Source organism: Colobus angolensis, unplaced genomic scaffold, assembly GCF_000951035.1.
Source record: "Colobus angolensis palliatus isolate OR3802 unplaced genomic scaffold, Cang.pa_1.0 Scaffold4, whole genome shotgun sequence".
In the NCBI taxonomy this organism is placed as follows: domain Eukaryota; kingdom Metazoa; phylum Chordata; class Mammalia; order Primates; family Cercopithecidae; genus Colobus; species Colobus angolensis.
Genome location: NW_012117376.1, coordinates 11,923,605 through 11,929,067, shown reverse-complemented (window position 1 = coordinate 11,929,067; position 5,463 = coordinate 11,923,605).

The following is a 5,463-nucleotide window of genomic DNA, read 5'->3' as shown; positions in this document are numbered from 1 at the left end:
AGAGTGAGACTCTGTCTCAAAAAAAAAAGAACCCTAGTTTGGGCTGGGTGTGGTGGCTCATACCTGTAATCTCAGCACTTTGGGAGGCTAAGGCAGGTGGATCACAAGGTCAGGAGTTCAAGACCAGCCTGGCCAAGATCGTGAAACCCCGTCTCTACTAAAAATGCAAAAATTAGCCAGGCGTGGTAGTGGGTGCTTGTAATCCCAGCTACTTGGGAGGCTGAGGCAGAGAATAGCTTGAACCCGGGAGGCAGAGGTTGCAGTGAGCGGAGGTTTCAGTGAGCTGAGATCGCGTGTAATGGGAGAGACAGACACACAGGCAGGCATTTCCTAGAGCGAGCTCTGAACCAAACCAGGCCTCTGTGCTCCACTCCCCTTCCACCCTCCGAACTGGCTCCTCCCCTTCCCTGCGCCCCCGCCACTCTCCTAATCTAACTCCTGTGTCCTCCAGAGCCCTGCCTACCCCACATGCCTCTTGGGGCTCCACTAAATCTCTCCCATCTCTCTGCACCTCAGTGACCCTTCCTTCAGGCCATAGAAGTACCAGACCTCCCCTGTGTGCATTCAAGGTGACCCTGGGGTGGGAGTTAGAACCCCGTGCCCCAGGAGACCTCCGCCTCCTCAGTGTTCTCAAATAGTCGCTGGCTCCTGTGGTTAATAAGTAACTCCCAGGAAGGCAATTCTTTCCTGACCCAGACCTGTTTTCCATCACATGTGACCCATCCTTACCAGGCCACCAGAGCCTGGAGCCTCCCCCACCCCTGGGGCAACTTCCCTTCAAAGTCCTCAACCTAGGGCCACCCACCTTGAGGCCTGTTCATGTCAAGGTGATGAGCACCAAGGCAGATGGACAGCCCTGACACAGACGAGGATCTCAGCATGCCTCAGGGCAGGCTGTGTGGGCAGGGCCAGGGCGGCCAGGCTGCCCGGGGTGGGGGTGGGGTGGCTTCTTGGCCCCACTCTGCTCATAGAGACTGAGTCAAGAAGACTTTACAGAGGCCTGACAGCTGTAGTCACAGCCAACTCCCACCAAAGCTGGGAAGGACAGCTGTGAAGATGAGAGAGAGAGAGAGAGAGAGAGTGTGTGTGTGTGTGTGTGTGGTGTGAGCACACAGCATGAGTGAGAGCATCTCGGTGTTGATGTGAATGTATACAGAGATTTTTTTTTTTTTGAGAGGGAGTCTTGCTCTGTTGTCCAGGCTGGAGTACAGTGACGCCATCTCATCTCACCACAACCTCCACCTCTTGGGTTCAATCGTTTCTCCTGCCTCAGCCTCCTGAGTAGCTGGGATTACAGGCATGCACCACCATGCCCGGCTAGTTTTTATATTTTTAGTAGAGAGGGGGGGGGTCTCACCATGCTGGCCAGGCTGGTCTCGAACTCCTGACCTCAAGTGATCCGCCTGCCTCAGCCTCCCAAAGTGCTGGGATTACAGGCGTGAGCCACTGAGCCCAGCCTTTTTTTTTTTTTTTTTTTTTTTAATAGAGACCAAAGTGTTTCTGTATTGCCCAGACTGGTCTTGAACTTCTATCCTCAAGCAATTCTCCTGCCTCCCAAAGTACTGGGTTTACAGGTGTGAGCCACTGTGCCCAGCTCTCATACCTCGTCTTGATGCAGAAGAAGTAGTGGTTAAGGCTGGAATCAGATCTTGGCTTTCCCTCTCTGAGCCTCAGTTTCCTCATCTGTAGAGTGGACTTCCTTCATGGGTGGTTGTGAGGATTTAATGTATGTATAGGATAAGGCCCAGAACATAAGTAAACTCTAAGTACATGGTAAGTGGCAGTTACTGCTTAAAAGTGGAGCCAGAGTTCAGGGTCAGAGCTAGAGACCTGCAGGGAAGAGTAGGTGAGCTATCAGGGCTAGCGATGGAGAGAGAGGAGAGACGAGATCCTCCTGCTTCCTGGCTCAGGAGCCACCATGAAGAGTGAGAAGCTGCCAGAGAAGCAGGAGGAGGATGGGGAGAATGTGCTACCATGGAAACTGGAGGAGGAGGGCGTTCCCAGGGGGAGGGAGTGATGGCTAATGTCAAGTGTCATAAGAGAGGATGGGAGTAGGGAGGGCAGGAGGGTGATGGGAACCCTCCAGTTTAGTGTTTTACATGGCCCAGGCAGCCCCCAAGCCTGGATCAAATCCCAGCTCTCAAGCTAACTGGCTGTGTGACCTAGAGAAGGCATTTGCCCTCTCTGAGCTTCTGTTTCCTTCTAGAGTTGAGATGTGGGAATTGGTCCATCTCTAATATGACCATCAGTTTCACTTAATAAGAGTCCTAGCTTTGCCGAATTCTTGGCCACGTGCTAGCAATGTGATCTTAGGCAAGTCACTTCACCTGCATGAGCCCTCTCTGAAAGCTAGAGAGATGGTAAGCAAAGTGCCACCAAAGTGCCTGGCGCATAGTGGGGCCTCGATACAGGATTATTCTCTGATAATTACGCGGGTGCCAGAGGCAGCTGCTCTAAGGAGGCTTGCTGGGCTTGGAATTAGAAATGCTCCTCGAGGGCCGGGTGCAGTGGCTCACGCCTGTAATCCTAGCACTTTGGGAGGCCAAGGCGGGCAGATCACGAGGTCAGGAGTTCAAGACCAGCCTGACCAATATGGTGAAACCCCGTCTCTACTAAAAACACAAAAATTAGCCAGGCATGGTGGCCCGCGCCTGTAATCCCAGCTACTCAGGAGGCTGAGGCAGGAGAATCGCTTGTACCCAGGAGGCGGAGCTTGCAGTGAGCCGAGATCACGCCACTTGCACTCCAGCCTGGGCAACAGAGCGAGACTCTGTCTAAAAAAATAATAATAAATAAAATAAAATAAATGCTCCTCAGGTTGGAGAGGGCCCACTAGCATCCTGAGAGGACTTGGAAGAACAACAGTCCAGGCTGGGTGCCTGCTGGGTCTCTGTCCAAAGGCCAGCCCTCTCTTTGTGTCAGCGGCAGATTCCTCGCCTAGGGCATGACTACTGGCTGCCAGCTCCCTCTAGCACCTGCTGCAGATCCAGACTGGAGCCGGTCCCCAGAGGCCCAAAGCCCCTAGGAAGTGACCACCCCCCTCCCTGGCACCCAGATCCTGGCCCCTGCACTCACACACAAAACACGTACACATGCCTCTCTTTCATCATGTATTTATTCCTTTATTTCACTTCTGGGCCCCACACTAGAAGGAGTGCTGGAAGCTGGGAGGAGTGACAGGAGCAAATCAGGACCTGGCCTCCTCACGCTGAGCTTGCAGATGTTGAGAGGTGGGTGACAGCTGGCTGTGTGGTTCAAGCTGCAGGCAGCTTGGGAATTCAAAATGGGGCTTAGAGAGGAGCTGGAGGGGGCCCTCGAGGTGGACATAGTGATGCAGTAGAGCATGGCGCTGTGAGGTTGCCCGGGTTCTAGCCCCAGCACCATCACCAGGGACGAGCCGTTTCAAGAGTGTGGCACTCTGTCACATTCCATTTCAGTGAGAGGCCACTGAGACATTATCAATGGGTAATGTACAGCACTTCTATGGCGTAACTCATTTAATCTTCACAGCGTGATGATGAGGTAGGCATTAGTATCATTACCTCCATTTTACAGATGGGGACACTGAGGCTCAGAGAAGGGAGCCCAAGACCACATGGCTTCTCAGTGATTGGCCTAGCTAGGATCCCACCTCTGGTCCTTCAAGTCCACTTACTCTGCTTTCCTCCTCTGCCCCCTGAGAGGAAACTCTCTGAGTACACCGAGGACCCTCAGGAGACTCTCCCCTCCAGCTCACAGTCACGGGCTGAGCACTCCCTGTGCTGGGTTCTGCGCCTCATCATGTTGGTAGCAGAGGCATGTGCCAGCTGTTCAAAAAACTGCTGTAACCTTGGTAGGTCCCTCTTCCCATCCGTTTCCTCCTTGCCTTGGAAATCCTGCTTGTTTGTTAATTTTCTGACTGACTGCCACGTCGGTGCCATATGACCTTGGGCATGTCATTTCACTCTGAGCCATTTCTCAATCATGGGTGACAGCACTTACCTGGTGAGAAGTTGAGAAGATTCAGAAAGAGGCTATGAGTGAAGGACCTTGTCTGTTTTGGTCATGAAAGTGTTCCCAGGAGATGCAAATGGGCACACAGTAGTTATCTACTGAGTGAATGAACAACGTCCCTGGTGCATAGGAAGTGCCCAACAAATGCAGCTTTTCTCGTGTTATCTAATGTTTTAGGTCATGCCTGCATCAACCCATGCTTTTTTTCTTTCTTTCTTTCTTTTTTTTTTTTTTTTTTTAAGACAGAGTCTCACTCTGTCGCCCAGGCTGAAGTGCAATGGTGAGATCTTGGCTCACTGCAACCTCCGCCACCTGGGTTCAAGCGATTCTCCTGCCTCAGCCTGCTGAGTAGCTGGGATTACAGGCATGTGCCCGGCTAATTTCGTATTTTTAGTAGAGACGGGGTTTCGCCATGTTGGCCAGGCTGGCCTTGAACTCCTGACCTCAAGTGATCTGCCAATCTCGGCCTCCCAAACTGCTGGGATTACGGGCGTGAGCCAGTGTGCCCGGTCCAACCCATGGTTCTTCATGCTGCAGGTGGGTCCGGAGCAAGGCTTTTCTCTTTTAACCATCTTCTTGAGTTTCAGAAGGTGGGACAACATGTGCTGGAAAGCAGTTTCTCAAGAGAACGTCTTCTCCCCAAGCTCCTTAGCCATGCTGTCCTCTCCTGCCCTCACCAGGACTGCCCTCTCAGGACCCAAGAGGAAGGGACAGCCTGGAAAGGAAGAAGGTCCGGGACCATCTGCATCACGGGGATGGAGTCCCTTGGCAGGTGCCGGTGCAAATACCCCCCTATAATGGGGCTCATCTAGAAGCTCCTCTTGGACTGAGGAGACAGCAAATGTGGTTTTGAATCTTCATTGTCCACTTCGTTGCTGTGACGTTGGGCAGGTCTCTGTCCCTCTCTGGGCCTCTGCACGATGGAGGGGTAGGAGTTGATGGTTCTGAAGCCTCTGCCATCCTGGAAAAGAACTGAGACACTTCCCTCGTGTTCCTGGGTCCCAGAAACAGACATCTATTGGTAAAATCCACTGGGCATTTGCCCAGAGACAGGAAAAAGCATGCCTGGGGGTCTGTAATGGAGCTGCCCCAATTGGGGGCAAGGGGGCGGGTATGTAAAAAAGGAAGCTTAACTCAAAGCCTTGTTTTCAGGCTTTTTGCCTACCCCAGGCTCCATCTTGGTACCAAGGACCCAACCTTCTGTTTTCTCAATAAAGCGAGCCCTCTTCTCAGTGTCTCCATCTCTGGCTGTTTTGTTGGCTCACCTTTGCCAGGTTCCCTTGTAAGGGGGCCCCAGCCTGGGGGGTCACATAAGCCTATGGGGAAGTCTGGCTCTGCCCTGAGGACCTGTCTCAGAGGGAGAGGCAATGTTGTCCTTAAGAACCCTAGTTTGGGCCGGGTGCGGTGGCTCAAGCCTGTAATCCCAGCACTTTGGGAGGCCGAGACGGGTGGATCACAAGGTCAGCAGAT